The sequence below is a fragment of the Oryctolagus cuniculus genome, chromosome 14, assembly GCF_051225735.1.
Source record: "Oryctolagus cuniculus isolate XC-2025 breed Fujian yellow rabbit chromosome 14, ASM5122573v1, whole genome shotgun sequence".
Classification (NCBI taxonomy): Eukaryota; Metazoa; Chordata; class Mammalia; order Lagomorpha; family Leporidae; genus Oryctolagus; species Oryctolagus cuniculus.
The window spans coordinates 48,644,015-48,662,616 of record NC_142880.1 but is presented as its reverse complement, the minus strand read 5'-3'; the positions used below and the strand labels follow the sequence as shown (position 1 = coordinate 48,662,616).

Here is an 18,602-nt window from a genome sequence, read left to right as displayed (position 1 = left end):
CACTACTTCCAGAACACATGACAATCTTTGTCTGTATCAATGGTTATTCCTTCTCAAACAGTTTTACCAATTCTTGTCTTATTTTCTCAAGTGGAATTATTTTAGGGGTTCAGGACTCATATTTTGATGGTTTATTAATCTGTTTTTACTTCTTCAGGGTTACCATACAGATTTATAATGGATTTACATACTTGACACTGATAAATATCAGATTATTTCCTCAAAATTAGACTCATATAAAAAGCCAACACAGCCTTTCAAATATGGCGTCTATTAGGAAACTCAAAAGGAAACCAAAAGCCCCCATCCACAACACACATACACATCTCACTCCAAAGCCTGGAACCTGCTTCTCCTTCAGTTTGGTCACTCTAATCATTGGCAATGATTGTATTCCCATTTCTCATGCTGTAAAATCTAAGGCCAGCATTAAGTCATCTCTTTCTCTCCTATGCCTTCAACCAGTCTGTCAGCACATACCTTAGCCTCTAAAATGAAAATATGTACCACTACATCTTGTAGGCTTAAAGATTGTCATCTTCCATCCTGTCAATTGCAATAACTCCCACCTCCTCACCTTCTTCCAAATTGCCCTCTTCTATGCTTTTCTCCACAAGGAGCCTGAGTAAACTTTCTAAGGCTTCATTAAATTCCTTTCCCTTTTCTCTGTAATCCTCTAAAGGTCACTCATGTTAAAAGAAACATTAGAGACAAATAAACTCAACCATGTTTATTTGAGCAAAAAATATATCATGAATCAGACAACTCTCAAAACTGGAAATGGAGGTGAACATTTGGCCTAGCAGAAGAAGATGTGAGTTGGGATACCTGAATCCCATATGCACATAACTGGGCTCCAGTCCTGCTCCCCTCCTGATTCCAGCTTCCTCTCATTGTGCAGCCTAGGAGGCAGCAGTAACAGCTGAAGTAATAGGGTCAATGCCACCTAGTTGGAAGAACTGGATTGAGTTCACAGCGCCTGCCTTCAGCTTTGGTTTGGTTTAGGAGGAGACACTGTGGGTATCTGGTGAGTGAACAAGTGGGTGGGACTCTAACTCCCTGTCTCCCTACTCCACAAATATACTTAATTTTTTAAAAGGGGGATGGGTGGTCGTGAAATCAGAAAGCTCTTCTACAGTAGCCTGAGTAGCAAATTGTTGTCTGCTGAATATGGAAGAAATGACTTAATTGGTTATATCTGTGCATTTGTCTTGTTTAGGAAAGGTTCAATGAGTGGTCCCTGGTTGTATAGCCAATTGACTTGTTGGCTGTTTGTGATAGGCTGAAGCTCTTTTTCTTATTAAGTGCCTCCAAGTTCAGTTTCGGCATGTTTATGTAAGGGCTTTAGATACAGATACCACCTAAGGTTAATGGCTTCCCCTTTACTTGATTTAACACACAGCATAATACTCTGAGGCTGGTGAATAAGGCTGTGTTCTGAGTGATGTGCTTTTCTACAGCGTACGGCCCTGAACTCCTAGGTGTTCTCATAATTTCAATGATCACATTCACGGTGTCTGCCTGGCTCTGTTCTCCATTTCCTTCAGTTCTCTAAAGTTCACCAATGACACCCTTCTTAATCTTTACCCAGTACCATATCTTTATAGTCAAAACATATCTAATGTATAATATATTCTTTGCTGTAATTATTGATTGTTTATTCACACACTCTTAATTAGATGGAAGGTTTTATGAATGTAAAATTTGGTCTGTTTCGTGGTTTCATTCAAACAATTAAAGCAGTGGCTGATACATATCAGATATTCATTCAATGAACATCTTTGTTCTGAAAGTTGAATTCAAGTGATCCATGGCTGCATTTTATTTAAAAAGACCTCTTCTGGGGTGTGGAATGGCACTGTGGGATAGTAAGCTAAGCCTCCATCTGAAACACTTCATTCCATATGGATGCTACTTCTTGTCCTGGCTTCTCCTCTCCTGATCCAGCTCTATGCTGATGGCCTTGAAAGGCAGTGGAAGATGTCCCAAGTGCTTGGGATCCTGCACCCATGTTGGAGACTTGGCGGGGAGGGGGGGACTCCTGGCTCCTGACTTCCAGTTAGTCTAGCTGTGGTAGTTGAGGCTATTTGGGGAGTGAACTAGTGGATGGAAGACCTTACTCTCTCCCTCTCTCTGTAACTCTGCCTCTCAAACAACAACAACAACAAATAAAAAAGAGCTCTTCTATAGAAGATTCCTCTGGCTTTGCCTATGTCTAAATCTCTAATTGCTCAAAGAGTAGCACTATCCTCTAATGGTTTCTGTTTGTTCTGTAAGTTATATTTTGACAGCAGGCTAACATGGGATCAGGCAGAGGAGGGACTGGTCAATCTCACTATAGGATTTTTGTATTATTTGGCTGTTGCTGCAAATCATAAAAAAAGCTCTTTATTTCCCAACTATCTTTAACATATATTTTAGTTACAAATTATTTGTTAGCACATCTGATGCTGTTTCTCCAGTAGATTCAAATAACAATTGAATTGACTATGTTGAAAATATCTGAATCATTTGTCAAGAGGTCCTACTACAGATACATACATGGACCAAATTCCTTTAGAACAAAAACCCAGCAGCAATAACAAAGAATAACATGAAAATACAATTCCAAGCTTCATAAATAGTAATGTAGACCTTCACCAGAAACCATTGTAAGAAAGAATGAAGGAGTTATATCCCAAAACACATAGCAAGAATTTCAGACAGCACTCTATAAAAATGTCTATTGTTTCCTCAAAGTTCATCTTCAAAAGCCCATTCCCCAGAGGGTCTCCCTCTTCTCCTGCATCTTGTCTCTGCACAAGTTTTCTGCTTCTCTCTGGACTGGCTATGCTAGCGACTGCCCCCTTCAGCAATACTGCCCTCAGGAATGAATGCTGTGATCAGTGACTTGTTTACTGAAGTTCTTACTTCTCTTACTGTTTCACCAACAAATCTTTCTGAAAACTTTCTCCTTGGTTTTATTATTTTCTAGCTAATTCAAGAGGCTGTCATTGTTAATAAGATTTTTAAATGCCTTTTATTGAAATACTTTGAAAACAGTTAAAGAGGAAAATCATTTTCATTAATTTATTGTCAGTACAAAAAAGGAATGTAAAAAAACCCCTGAATATAGTTTATGACAGCATTTAAAAATTTGTATTAATATAAAAATGTATTTCATGTATTTATAGGTATAATTATAAGAAGATAACCATATTTTACTCCCTCCTAGTTTCCCTCCCTCCCTCAATCCCCACTGCTTCCTTTTATCTTTTTTTCCTTTAATTTTTGCAATAGAATACTTTAAATTTACTTTATAATCACAGGCTTAATATACCACTAACAATATTGTTTAACAAGTAAAAAGTAAAAAAAAAAAAAGTTCCACAGGAATATAGACAAGGGCTATAAATAATAATCAAATCTTTTTTATAAAATTTTTTAAAGATTTTCTTTATTTACTTGACAGGTAGAGTTACAGACAGTGAGAGAGAGAGACAGAGAGAAAGGTCTTCCTTCCGTTGGTTCACTTCCCAAATGACTGCAACGGCCAGAGCTACGCCAATCTGAAGCCAGGAGCCAGGAGTTTCTTCCTGGTCTTCCATGCGGGGCAAGGGCCCAAGCATTTGGGCCATCCTCTTCTGCTTTCCCAGGCCACAGCAGAGAGCTGGACTGGAAGAGGAGCAGCCGGGACTAGAACTGGAGCCCATATGGGATACTGGAGTAGCAGGCAGAATATTAACCTAGTGTGCCACAGCGCCGGCCCCAATAATCAAATCTAAGGATGACAATTTCATGTTTGTACATTTTTTGCATTCTATATTAACTACCACAAATCAGAGAAAACATATGATACTTATGTTTTTAGGACTAGCTTCTTTCTGTAATAACAAATTGGAAACAACTGAAATATCCATCAATGAGTAAATGCTTAAAAAGAACTTTACTGTTACTATCCTATGGAATGCTGTTTTGCAATAAAAATAATGCACTATTGATTAAAAAAAGAGATAGGCTGGTCTGAGTGCAGTGGTGCTAACAACTAAAAAAATAAATTCTGAAATCAGACTCTTGGCATCCTAATGCAATCAGTCAGCCAGGGAGAGAAGTGTGGAGGGGTTTGTTGTTTTGTTTTCAGATAAAGTGTCTAATATTGCATGTTTTGAATATAAAACGCTTTAATGAGTCCCGAATTTAGAACACAATTCCTTATAGACAAAGAACAGGAAGAAAAATCTTAAGGACTTATATGTTGGCTGAGAATTAGTTTCCTTAATGTATTTTGGGGAAGATACATTGAATTCCTCTTTTGATAAATGGGAATTTTGTCGCATTCCACCACTGAAAAAATATATGCCAGCTGTTTATCTGCTGAATGCTCCAATTTAGTGAATTACGATTCAGTATTTACAAGAATTAAGCATAATTCTAAAAAGTATTACAATTCACTAAAATGAAGCTGCTCAAATAGCAGTAAAGTAGTGTAGGAATTTATGTCCACCTTTACTATTTTTTAAATAGTTGGTTCCCTAGGAGTAGGGAAGAAAACGTCTCCAGTGAATGTATTATTTTTTTTTTAAACTAAAGAAGCTTGCTTTTCAAGAGAATTTTAATTTTAAAAAATCAATAGAAAGATTCTAACCATACTGGACTCTCAATCCTTGGGCTAAATTCTAAGTTAAGCTAAAAATAATATTTTCAGTGCCTGCTCCAAAATTCATGGGAGGAGCAAAGTGTTTCATAGAGGTTATGCTGCTTGGGACACTCACATCCCATATTGGAGTGTTTGGCTTCAAGATTTGACTCTACTTACAATGCCAGCATCATGCAAATTTGTACCCTGATAGGCAAAAGGCAATGGCTCACATAGTTGGGTCACTGTCACCCACATGAGTTCATAGCTCCTAGTTTCTTTTTTTTTAAGATTTTATTTTTTATTTATTTGAGAGGTAGAGTTGCAGACAGAAACAGGGAGAGAAAGAGAGAAAGGTCTTTCATCCGCTAGCTTTCTCCTGAAATGGCTGCAATGGCCAGAGCTGGTTGGATCTGAAGCCAAGAACCAGGAGCTTCTTTCAGGTTTCCCATGTAGGTGCAGGGGCCCATGTACCTGGGCCATCTTCCACTGCTTTCCCAGGCCATAGGCAGAGAGCCTGATGGGAGGAGGGGCAGCTGGTACATGAACTGGCACCATTATGGGATGCCAGTGCTGCAGGCAGAGACATAGCCTACTAAGCCACAGCAATGGCCCCCACAGCTCCTAGCTTTAACCTGGCTGATCCCTGGCTATTGAAGGTATTTGGAGAGTGAATAGTGGATGAAAGATCTGTCTCTTTCTCTCTGCATTTCAAATAAATAAAATGAAAATTTTAAAAAAAGAAAATTCAAAGTGAAATTATCCTGCAAGTAAAATTTAAATACTGAAATATCAACAAGAAAAAGAATATGCACATGTACATGTATATTGGGCTAGCTAGAGAGAATTTGAATTGTTTGCATTAAGAAGAATGACTAATTTTTATTTTAATATTATCTACTCAGCAAATAATTAAAATTAAAATATACTTTTTATCAACTTCCTATAGTTACACTTTTCAGTAAAGTAGTACTTATCCTTCCTATATTTGTCTAGTCTGAGACAGCATTTGACAGAATCATACTTGCCAATGAATAGCATTATGGCTTAAGAGAAAATATAGTTGGGTCAAAAGTTATAGCAAATATATATATATATATATATATATATATATGAGAGGGAAATCATTTATGTTATAAAATTTCAAATATGTAACATATATTCCCTCAGCTAATGTAAATTCTATGGTGCTAAATTATATTTAAAATACTGCTTGTCACAGTAAAAACTCAGAGTATTAGTTGATAACTATCTATGCCACCCCAAGTAATTACCTTATATTTTACACTATAAAGCAAGAAAAATCTCTTAAGGATAGAAACAGAATTCTGTCTTGTGAAACTCCCAGTTGTTTTTAAATGACCATATATATTCAAGGGGCAACATGAAATTCAGTGTCACATATTAGATTCTGGTTTCCAAACTATTTTATTGGCATATGTGAACATAAATCTCCCAGAGCAGTGGCTGGCATACAACAGCTGCCTGATTAATTAGAGGAAATCTCACTACTGTTGAAAAGGGAGTCCCCCTCTCTCCATGGCTTCATCCATTGGAAATGTCTTCCTTGATGATCTACTTGAGTGTTGTGTGTGTTCTTGGAGGAAACTCCTCCACAGAATGACTCATTCATCCAGACTTCTTACTGTGGGCAGATGCTTTATCTTGGTCTCTTTTGCTTCTAGCATGTGGACAGACATAGTATACAAAGTGATGCTGTTTGTTAATATTTAGGAATTGTATATCACTCCTATATAGATATTTACATTGCTTTGCCCAAGATAATGACATGCCCCATCCTAACTACAATACAGGCTTGCAAGTGTAGCTTTTCTATGCTGTTGAGGAAAGGAAACTAGATTGGGAAACATCTCACTTGTTCCATCCAAATAAAAGGAGAATCTACGCTTTTGTATGAGTCTTCCCCCTGAGACTACTTTCCCAAAAAAATATTTACACAATAGTTAGGGATTCATCTGATTCTGTGGCTCAAGGCAGAAAGAATACGTAGAAGGAGGAGGGAAAAAAGCTATGTGCAAAGATAAGAAATTAGTTCTGCCTTGCAAGTTCTTTTTGTTTCCATAGAACAGAGAATTAAAATACCAAAAATACAATTATTACATAAATTATAATTCTATAGATATTGCTGTAGTTGAAAATTAACTACTGTTTTAGCATTTGAGTAGTTGAAATCAATGACCAACTAATATGAAAAAAAAGTGACCTAGTGAAATTTTAATTGCTAATTAATAAGATTAGAAATCTTTTTCCTTAATTATGAGACATCAAAGCACTAGAAAAAAATAGAATAATCTGCATGTAAGTTAAGTTCTTATTTCTTAATTCTTTAAACATGTTTTTGCTTTACTGTGAATATCTTCCATTAGTGAAAAGTAAAAATGTGTTTTCAATATTCCACATTCTCAACTCTTTTTTCATTATTCTGTCATCACCTTAGTTATGAAGTAGATATGGATATTAAAAAAAGTAATTGGTCTTATATTTCACATTCCAAACTGAATCCCTAAGGGTCACTGAAGTAATCTTTGACAAAATATTAGCATTTTCAAAAGTGTAATTAAAATGGCATAACCACCAAAGTATAAGCTGAATAACTAAAAACACATTTTTTTCCTTTCTTTCTAATTTATTTTTTAAGGAATACAAATTTCATAAGTACAACTTTAGGGGTATAATTATTCTTCCCGCCATATCAGCCCTCCCATCCACACTCTCACTCCTCCTCCTCCTCCCTCTCCCCTTCCTAGTCCCATTCTCCATTAAGATTCATTTTCAATTACCTTTGTACACAGAAGACCAACTCTATACTAAGTAAAGATTTCAACAATTTGCACACATATACACACACACACAGATTTTGAGAACTGGTTTTACAGTTAACTCTCAATACAACTCATTGAGGAGAGAGGTGCAGTGACTCTTGTTATTAACTTAACAATTAATACTCTTATATATGACGTCAGTGACCACCCGAGACTCTTGAAATGAGCTGCCTAGGATATGGAAGCCTTTTGAGTCTACAAACTCTGCTAGTATTTAGAAAAAGCCATAAGCAAAGTGGAAGTTCTCTCCTCACTTTAGAGAAAAGTATATCCTTGTTTGATGACCACTTCTTTCCACTGGGGTATCACTCACAGAGATCCTTCATGTAGAACATTTTTGCCACAGTGTCTTGGTTTTCCATGCCTGAAATGCTCTCATAAGCCTTTCAGCCAGGCCAGGAAGCCTTAAGGGCTGATTCTGAGGTCAGAGTGTTATTTAAAGTGATTGTCATTCTATGAGTCTGCCATGTGGACTGCTTCCCATGTTGGACATTCTCTCCTTTAAGGGTAAATTTTAAAAATTTGTCATGGGACTCCAAATCCCATTAGATGTGGTGGTGAAAATGCCATCTGAATTCATCAAGTGATTATATTAACGGTTAAAGTGAACATACAGATGGTATTAATTTTAAAGAGATCATATAAATAGGATCAAATGCTTGGCAATAATAAAACACACATTTTTTTAAAAAATTATTTATTTATTTGAAAGGTAGAGCACAGAGAGGCAGAGGCAGAGAGAGAGAAAAAGAGGTCTTCCACCTGCTGACTCACTTCCCAGATGGCTGCAATAGCTGGAGCTGAGCCTATCCGAAGCCATGAGCCAGGTGCTTCCTCTGGGTCTCCCAAGAAAACACACATTTTTATGAATGGACATATTTCAGAAAGTGTAAGCCCTGACTATCAATTATATAATTAAATGAACCAAATTTACTAAGAAAATGTCAGTAAGCATTAATTTTTGTATGTTATCTATTTTAGTGGACAAATATTACAATGTTGGACCCACAGAGGAGGAAATGAAGCAATTCTTGGCTTCAAAGTTGGGCAAATGATTATTTTCTTTATGATTTTAAAAAGCATTTAGGTGACAATCCCAGACAGAGAAATGCTGAATGTTGAGAGTAAATACACCTGTTTGTTACTCTACTCTCTCTCTTTCTCTCTTTCTTCCTCTTAGTGATAATTCCAATCTATGTTATTTTATAATATTAAATAATATGTGCTGCTTTACATCTAACATGTAACATAATTGCTACATTTCAAGCGACATTATTTCCAGTTTCTAAGTGCCTAGAAATCAACTTAACCTCAAACCTTTAGTGTTTTTATATTATTATTCTAAAGAAAGGTCTATTATTCAAAATCCTTTTCACACTTAGAAAGAGGCAAAGCAGGAAAGGAAGAATCAAGTCTTCCAGAAAAAAAGTCTTTTATTGTTGCAAAACAAAACAAAAACCCAGAGCCAACTGCCTCATAAAGTAGGATGCTAAGAAATAAGAAATCCAAGAAAGGTTGTATCTCCCAACTTTTAATATCCACTGACTTAGATCAGACCTGGCTTGATGAGGTGTGCAGGAAAGCCACTGTTGAGCAGGTATTTGTTAGTCTGCCAGATACTTTGTTAGTCTGCCAGGTACTTTGGCTGCTGCTTCACCACTGGCACTCACCATGCTCCCTTAGCTCTACTTCACTGCATTTAGGCATGCAGTGTTGACAACTAAGTCTTTTGTCTCAAATATGGAGCCTTTATCAACTCAGCTGGTTTTTTTATGCTTGAATCTCTGCTCTTCTTGCCAGTATGCCTGCTGGAACTGATGTTTCTGTCTTTGCCCTCTGTACATTGCAAATAATGCAGTGTTCTTTGAATCAAGGTGACTGTGTGTCTCCCCAAAATATTTTTTCAGTAGGAGCCCTCTAAAGCCAAACATTTCTTATCAACATCACTTTCTTCAGTGTTGTTTTTAGGGTCAGACTCAATTGGTATTCCCATTGCAATTATAAAGAACTGTATTATCTACACTGTACCATTGTTTAGGCCGATGATATATGTTGGAAGCTTAATGTATATAAGCCTTCTATTAAGTGTTAGGGATATACTAGTGAACACAGCTAACCAGGTTCTTGGTTTCCTGAAGGTACCAGCGCATGAAGGTAGAGTGAAAATTTAATGAATTATAAAAGCTCACAAATTACCCAGTACAAGGTGCTGTTTTAATCAATTAGAATATGTTTTACTCAGTTTATGCATAATATATCCATCTTAGGAAACTGTGAACTCCCTATATGTAAGAAGAAATTGAATCCAGGCAGTTTGAATAAGTATCCTAAGGGTTCCCTATCTAGTTGGTGGCTTTGAACCTGGCAATCTGAGTCCACCAGTCAGAGAGATCACTGCACTGGCACCCTACGAACTGTGACATATGATAAGGCTGAGAACCACAGAAGGGCAAACATTTATGAGAACCATGAAGAGAAGGAACCAAAGATAGGCTCAGGCAGGGAAGACACCCTTGGTAAGGTGTTCTTTAGGCTAATCCAGTGTGCAGACTGAGATGGGCAGGGGAACTAGAGACTTATCATGTCAAGGGATGACTGTTACTTAAATTGAGTCCATGGACCTGGGAGAAAGAGTTAGATAAAAGAAGTGGAAAGATTATGTGATTAAATTGACATGGTAGGTGCTATAGGGTGAACTGTCTCCTGCAAATTCATACAAGGAAGTCCTAATCTCCAGATTCTCAGAATATGACAGTGTTTGGAGATAGGGCCTTTAAAGAAATAATTAAGGTGAATTGAGGCCATCTGTGTCGATCTGAATCCAGTAGAGCTGGTGTCTTTATGTGAAGAAGATATTAGGGTACAGGCAGGAATGCATGCACAGATTGGGGACGAAAATATGAGGGCACTGAAACAAGGATCAAGTCACTGTTCTTGTAAAAGAAGAGATGCCACAACAGCAAGTGCACAGAGAAAAGGCCATGTGAGGACACAGAGAGGAGATCCATCAGCACGAGAAAAAGATCGGTCTCAGGAGCAACCTAACCTGCCAACACCTTTAGCTGGGACTTCCAGTCACTAGAGCAATGAGAAAATGGGAAAATTAATTTCTGTTGTTTGAGCCACTCAATCTTTCCTAGTGTGTTTCTGCTGCCTAGGGAGCTAATATAAGTTGGATGAAGAATATATATAAATCAAAAAAGAACTGAGTCTTTTGGTTTAAATATATATATATATATATATATTATTTATTATAGTCATGTGAGTTTCCATCTACTGGTTCACTTCCCCTGATACCTGCAACAGGCAGACCTGGGCTAGCATAAATCCAGGAGCCAGAAATTCAATCCAGGTCTCCAATATGGGTGGCAGGAACAAGTCTTTTTGCCATCACTTGATGCCTCCCAGGATACACATTAGCAGAAAGTTGGAAACAGAAGAACAGTCAGGATTTGAACTCAGGCACTCTGATATGAGACGAAGTATCCCAAGTAGTGCTTTAACCTGAGCACCAAAAGGACACCTTCTTAGGTATCTTGAGTCATTTACAGCAAAGAGGATAGGCTGATCATTTAAGAAATTCACCTCTGCCAGTGGAAATCACAAATACAAAAACAATGTAATTGCTGTTTTTCAATTAGATGTTATTCAGAAACTATAAACAATGGGGCCCAATTTATCAATAGGAATTTATTTCATATGTTAATATAATAAAAAACTGAGTTGAGGGGGCTGGGTTTGCAGCTCACTGGGTTAAGCCATTGTTTGCGTAGTTGATATCCCATTTGAGCACCTGTTTGAGTCTGAGTTGCTCTGATTCCAATCCAGATCTTTGCTAAAGCCCCTGGGAAAGCAGTTGCTGATGGACCAAGTGCATTAGTCTCTGACATATCTATAGGAGCTTCCAGCTTCAGCCATTTGGGAAGTAAATAAGCAAGTAGAAGATATCTGTGTGTGTGCATGTGTGTGTGTTCCTCTCTGCCTTTCAAATAAGTAAATTTTTAAAAAGTGATTTTATACAAATAAAAAGTTCATATTCATTTTTGTGGATGATTTTTGCAATATCAAATTAGTTTATGAATGATTTCTATAGTGTTATATTAGCTTCATTATCTAACTTATTATTGCATGTTGTTGCAAGTGCATTCTCAAGTTAATTCCTTATATAGATAAATTATTGTGTATTACAGTCATGTCTTCATAGTTCCCATATATATAAGGAAAAATTTCATAAGGCAGATATGGCAGTGATATTGTCTTTCAAGGAAAAATATACAGTAAAACAAGCAAAAATTACAAATAACCACCACTAACTAATAAATATGGCAACCTGACTCAACACATTTTATTTTAGTTCATATAATTTGGAATGTGCAACTTATATTTTGTCAATAGTATAAATTATTATGAAATAGGAAATGTGGGCCCTCAGTTTAACACAGTCATTAAGTTGGTCAAGACTCACATGAGAATTCCTAAGTTAGATTCCTGGCTCCAGCTCCCAACTCCAGCTTCCTCTGAATACAAACCCTGGGAGGAGGCAGTGGTGTGACTGAATAAATTGAATTCCAGCCACTCTGATAAGAAATCTGTATTGTGTTCCTGGCTCCAAGTATTCCCTGGCCCAGTTTCAGCTGTTGCAAGTTTTTGCACAGTAAACCAGTGGATGAGAGCTCGCTCTCTCCATCTGATCCACCATCCCTGTCTCTCCTTCGCCTTTACTTTCTCTCTCCATCTCTTTGTCCATCTCTTCCTCTGTTTTTCTCTCTCATCCTCCCTCTCCATCTCTCCTCCCATCCCTCTCTTTCACTTTCACCTATCTTTCCATTGCTCTCAAATAAATAAATATAAAATTTTTATAAAATATTACATAATCTACTCAACACATAAGGGGATTTTTAAGGTCTTATTCTTTCACTCAATAAGTTCTTCACTGAGCATCTGCATATCTGTGAGGATTATAGATGCTAAATTTGAAAGTATTTAATTTAAAGCAATCAATGAAGTAATTATTTGAAGAGGCATATGCAGAGTTAAGAAAACCAGTAGGAATGTGAGGAAACCTTAAAATCGCTAAGAAGAACCATCCCCAGGGGTAATTTTTTGCTACTCTGAAGGGAGAAGAGGGACCAAAATATTATGAAAGCTTAGGGGGTATGAGATGTGGAGATGGAGTCCACTTTGAAACTTGTAGAGAAGGAAGGACCATAGCAAAGCAGAAAGACTAGGAATAATGAATCCTCTCTCCTCCTGGTTTGTGATCCCTTGGGGCCTTTGATTGGCCTACCCAATGTGGAAGACCTTGATTGAGTTCTAGGCGCCTGGCTTCAGCCTGGCCTAGTACTGTCCTTTACCAAAATTGGGGAAGTAAATCAGCCAACGGAAGATATTTCTGTTTCTCTGCCTATCAAAGACATAACAATAAATTTTTAAAGATTTATTTATTTATTTGAAAGTCAGAGTTACACAGAGAGAGGAGAGGCAGAGAGAGGGAGAAAGAGAGAGAGAGAGAGAGGTCTTCCATCTGATTATTTACTCCCCAATTGGCTGTAAAGGCTGGAGCGGCACCAATCTGAAGCCAGTAGCAAAGTGCTTCTTCCGGGTCTCCCACGTGGGTGCAGGGGCCCAAGGACTTGTGCCATCTTCCACTGCTTTCCCTGGCCATAGCAGAGAGCTGGATCAGAAGTGGAGCAGCCGGGTCTTGAGCTGGTGTCCATATGGGATGCCGGTGCTTCAGGCCAGGATGTTAATACACTGTGCCACAGCGCTGGCCCCAAAAATGATTTTTTTTAAAATCAAGATCAAGAAATAAAAGAGTTTCCCATTTAGAGATCTAGGGTCAGGGTACCCCAGGCATTGGAGTTGTACTTTCAAAGCCTCTGGGCAGCAAGGTAAGGGAACAGATTGGAACAGTGGTGAAGTTAGAATGGTACTGTTTTGAAAGCCTTGAATATTATTATTATAAAACATATTTCCAGGAAGTTTTTGCAGTTCAAAAATTTTAGCACCAAAAGAAATTTGTCTTTTAATTCCATTTTCTATAAACTTTTTGAAGTAACTGCCTATGTAATACTTTACATGTGATATTATACTTCTAGGCATACTTATTTGTATATGCAAGCATGAGCTTTATCTAAAAATACTCATGCCCTTCCTATCTCATATGAAACCACTTGTGCCTTAGAGACTAGTGAGAATTGAGCACTCACTTTAAAGTAAGCCAGATGATTCTAATTTGCTTCCAGGATTTTTAACTATTCATAAGAGAGAACCCAGAAAAGGCAAGGTCTCAGACTGACTCGTGGGGAACCAAAGCAGAGGTAAGTCTACACAACTTAATTTTCAGTCTCTACAGTAATACTAAAACATGTTAACATTTACTTTTCTAAAATGTTCTTTGTCTTTATTCCCCTGTACATAATACTCATTACAATTTATATTATTCCACAACTATTCAGCTGAAGGTGTTTATCATTCACTGACTCCATACATGGTGTTTTGCAATCTTCTCTCAAAATGCAATTACAAATGTTAATTTTATAAACCCTTCTGGCCAATGATGTCAGAATCTGATTAACTTCAGAGAAGGCTATCTGAAAGCATTTCAAGCAAACAGAGCCCTGCTATTATCTATTGCAAAATCAGAGAGCTAAAAAGACATATTTCCATTTGTTACTTAAAAAAACAATAATTTGATGGCTATTACAAGGAACACTTGCCTGTAATGAATGGACACATGACACAGCAAAATAGGCATGGGATTTGCTCAAAAGCTATTTCTGAGGCAATGAGTTATTGAAATGAGCACCATGGTACCAGCATTTTGACTAAATATGTTAATTTGTAACAATATTCTTGAGGCAGTTCTTAGAAGCATGCAGAACCTCTCTGTTCTGTTTATGTATGTTGTGTTTGAGAATACTACATGACAAGAAAGCTGATTAGTTAAGAACTGATGAAAGAACAAAAAGTCTGTGGGAAGGAATATTTCCCTTGTTTAATTAGTATTTAGTCACAGGTGGTTTCTATTATAACCTCTCCTTTCAGCTAAATTAAATAATTTTGACATTGTGATTGTTCAAAGATCCTTTTCTATCTCCACCTACTTCCCACAATTCCCATGAGCCTACTCTCCCAGCCTTCCTTCTTCTTCGTCCAATTTTTTGGTGTGTGTATGTTGGGTGACATCTGTAAATTGGTGTCTGCTTAGAGTCAAAGGTGAGTGCAGGTAAGTGATTGATGAGGAGGAAAGAGAGTCCCAGCCTCTCAGAACCAGGTGTGTAGTTGCTGATGTTGGAAACCCCTAACTGTCTTTTTTCTGCCTTAGTCTGGATCATGTTCTAACCAGTGTCACCCTCTGGTCCTCAACTCTTTGCATCTCAAGCTAATCTGTGGCAGATAGTATGCTTCTTCTTGCTCAGCTCCAGCAGTTAATCTTGGTAAAGCATTCATGGATTAAATTGGGGAGCCTCTTAGAAACTGGTGAACAAGGCAAAGCCTTGGGAATCACAGTCCATAGGGAAATGAGGAGCAAAGAGCACGTAGTTCAGTGTCCCTCATTGTTGACACAAGCACATTCCTCACATTCAGTTCAATACACACAAACACATGTACCCCTTTTCCCCCATACAAATGGCCAGTAATACCTGAATATAGCATCAACATGTTTCTTTCTTTCTTTTCTTTTCTTTTCTTTTCTTTTTTTTTTTTTTTTTTTTGACAAATAGAATTAAACAGTGAGAGAGGGACACAGAGAGAAAGGTCTTCCTTCCGTCGGTTCACTCCCCAAATGGCCGCCATGGCCAGTGCTGTGCTGATCCGAAGCCAGGAGCCAGGAGCCTCCTCCTGGTCTCCCTTGTGGGTGCAGGGCCCAAGCACTTGGGACATCCTCCACTGCCCTCCCGGGCCACAGTGGAGAGCTAGACTGGAAGAGGAGCAGCCAGGACTAGAACTCGGCGTCCATATGGGATGCTGGCGCCGGCCCCGACATGTTTCTTAAGTTTACTTCTAATTCATTCTAATTGATAGAAAATATAGTGACCCCCAATAAAGGGAGATTCTACCGAGTTGTTTCTATAATACAGCTCTTCTATTACTATATTGACTTTTTGTTTATTATGGATCTTCATTTGTGATTTAAACTGGTGCTGTGTTTTCCTTTGTGCTTGAGACATGGAATGCAAACTGCTGGGATGTCACAGTCTTGTTTTCTGTGATAAATATAATTTACTTGAAGTAGTCATTACCTCTTGCATTTCCATAGACTCAGTTGTTAACATTCCTAGTTGGATGCTTTGCAGGTTGTAGCTAAGGTGGAAATTAGCAGACTCTCTTACGCATCTGCAGATCTGTCTTTGGCAGGTGCCTGAGCATACTGGCAGATTCATTCCTTTTTGGATTTTAATCTGTGTTGTACGGGAAGGTTGACATAGCACCCTGAGATGCACTTAAAAGAGAGAGTTGTTACATAACATCATTGTTCATCAGCCTTTTCAAGCTGTCAGCCATTCTTAGCTGCAACAGCCTGGAATTTTGTCCTTTAATAGTGCCACTCCTATTACAGGCAAAATATTTATCAGATTATGGGTAGTAAGTCATGTTATTTTTACTCCACCCATGAAAGATACAATAAAAAATGTAGCATTTGGAAAGTGTTAAGCTACAAAATATAATTCATCCTATCAAGTGAGTGGCAGGTAGATGTCAATACAAAAAAGTTCCTGGTAGGGTTGTGGTGTCATGCAACACACTAGAGTACTAAGTCCCATGATGGGCTAGAGAATGATCAGCAACCAGGGAGAATGGAGCTCAGAGATAGTTCTGGATGGACAGAAAACACTCAACCTAGGGCTGATTGTAGATGTTGTAAATTTAACCTCTACCATAAGCATCTAATCAACATGTGATCACAATTTTTACCAAAAGCAATATGTATGAGAGTAGTGAACAATAAAATCTTTGAGGGAAATTTTTTAAAAAAATTTTAAATTGACTTTGTATTTATTTGAAAGAGAGAGAAGAGAGATATACATCCCACCTCCTATAACACTAATTGGCCACAGCAGTTTGGTCTGGGCCAGGTACCAGCTAGAAGACAGGAACTCAGTCTGGGTCTCCACATGGGTAGCAGGGATCCATGTCTTTAAGCCATCATACAGGTCCTCCCAGGGTATGCATTAGCAGGAAGCTGGAATTGGGAGCAGAGCTGGAACTTGAACCCAGGCACTTAAATGTGGGGTGTGCATGATATATGGAATAGGATTTTCTCTTCACAGCAACAGATATTGAGCATTAGAGAAAACAGCAAAAAGAGTTAAATATTTTCTTGAGTTAAAATTATTTTAAATAAGCAGATAACAAAATTTTCTATTTCATTAGAAAATTAAGAAAAACTTGTTTATTCAACACAAAACCCTATTTTACATTTTAACTTAATGGAAATGTTCTCATTATTTGATACATAGAAGTTATTTATTCCTTTAGTAAGAAATTTATGAATCATGTTGTATGGACAATGATGTTAGAAATATGTCTTAAAATCAAGATTAATAATATTTCTGTCAATATTTTATTTTTGTAGATAGAAAGGTAAGAATAGGTAACAACAGTTTCATCCTGAAAATAATTTAAAGTGAACTTTCAGTGGAAATGTTTTTTAGTAAGTGTTAATATGCCCTTGGTAGATCATCATAAGCTTTATTTTGGGTTATGTCAAAATGTCTGTTGTAATAGGCATAAAGCTAAAACTTTCCTGGTCACCTAATTCAGTCTTTGTTAAAATGGCATATGCACTGAAATGACTAATGAATGTACTATATTATTCTCTTCTTGGAAGCCAGGATTGTTAATCTCTACAATAACCAACCTATGATTATGTCCTCTCTTAGAAAGAAAATTGGAAATCAGTGGAAAAATGGCATTTTGGTGTAATTGAGCTTATGTTTATTCACAAAGTGTTTTGTTTTCCTTATATGCTGCCAGACATCTGGATGAAGATTGAACATTTTAGCTAAATATCAACATCTTTCCAAGTATCTAAATGTTGATTGCATTTATGTTTCTCTCTAAATATTTGATGAAATTTAGTTTCATCTGCAAAATATATATTGTGTCGATCTGTTCTTTTTAAAGTTATATCTCTAGCATTGAAAACTTAGGATACTATCTTACTTGATAAGAATGACTATGATGGAATTTTAGAATCAGAAGAGATTAACATAGTGTTGATCAAATTCAACATCTGCAGCTAATTGTTTTAAGAATAAAAAAGGTTTGGGGCCTGTGCAGTGGGGCATGGGATTAAAGCCTCAGCCTCTTCTGCCTGCATCCCATATGGGACCAGTTAGAGGCCCAACTGCTCGACTTCTGATCTAGCTCCCTGCTAATGCACCTGGGAAAGCAGCATAGGATAGCCTGACTTGGGCCATCCTACATCCACATAGGATACCTCTAGGAGGCTTCTGGATCCTGGCTTTGGATCAGCTGTTGGGACCACTTGAGGAGTGAAATAGCGAATGGAAGACCTCTCTCTCTCTCCATATCTGCATCTCTCTGTAACTCGGTTTTTCAAATAAATAAAATAGATCTTCAAAATAGAAGAATAAAAATGGCTCACAAAAGAATAAAAATGGCTCACTTTTTTATATCCTGTGATATTTGTGGGCAAGTATAACAATAACCTCTGTTTCATGTAATAAATATACTTTGTTTTTATCTCAATAAAGTCACTCCAAACACTAAATATTTAAAATAAGGAGGGCCGGCGCCATGGCTCACTTGGTTAATCCTCCGCCTGCAGCACTGGCATCCCATATGGATGCTGGGTTCTAGTCCCTGTTGCTCCTCTTCCAGTCCAGCTCTCTGCTGTGGCCCGGGAGGACAGTGGAGGATGGCCCAAGTGCTTGGGCCCCTGCACCCACATGGGAGACCAGGAAGAAGCAACTGGCCTCTAGCTTTGGATCAGTGCAGCGCCAGCCATAGCAGCCATTTGGAAAGTGAACCAACAGAAGGAAGACCTATCTCTCTCTTTCTCACTGTCTATAACTCTACCTGTAAAATAAACAAAAATAAAATAAAAATAAAAATGAGGAACTATACAAAGATTTCAATGTTAATTTCAGTACTATATCACATATTCTTTGAAA

At 37.6% G+C, this 18,602-nt stretch overlaps 1 protein-coding gene across 1 annotated transcript in view; it reads left to right on the top strand.

Moving 5' to 3' along the window:
- CDH18 (cadherin 18) overlaps window positions 1–18,602 on the top strand; it is a 974,018-nt gene that overhangs the window by 367,956 nt on the left and 587,460 nt on the right. The window contains exon 3 of the mRNA XM_089313132.1: window positions 13,704–13,778. The gene's annotated coding sequence lies outside the window, so the exon portion shown is untranslated. The remainder of the gene's footprint in view (window positions 1–13,703; window positions 13,779–18,602) is intronic.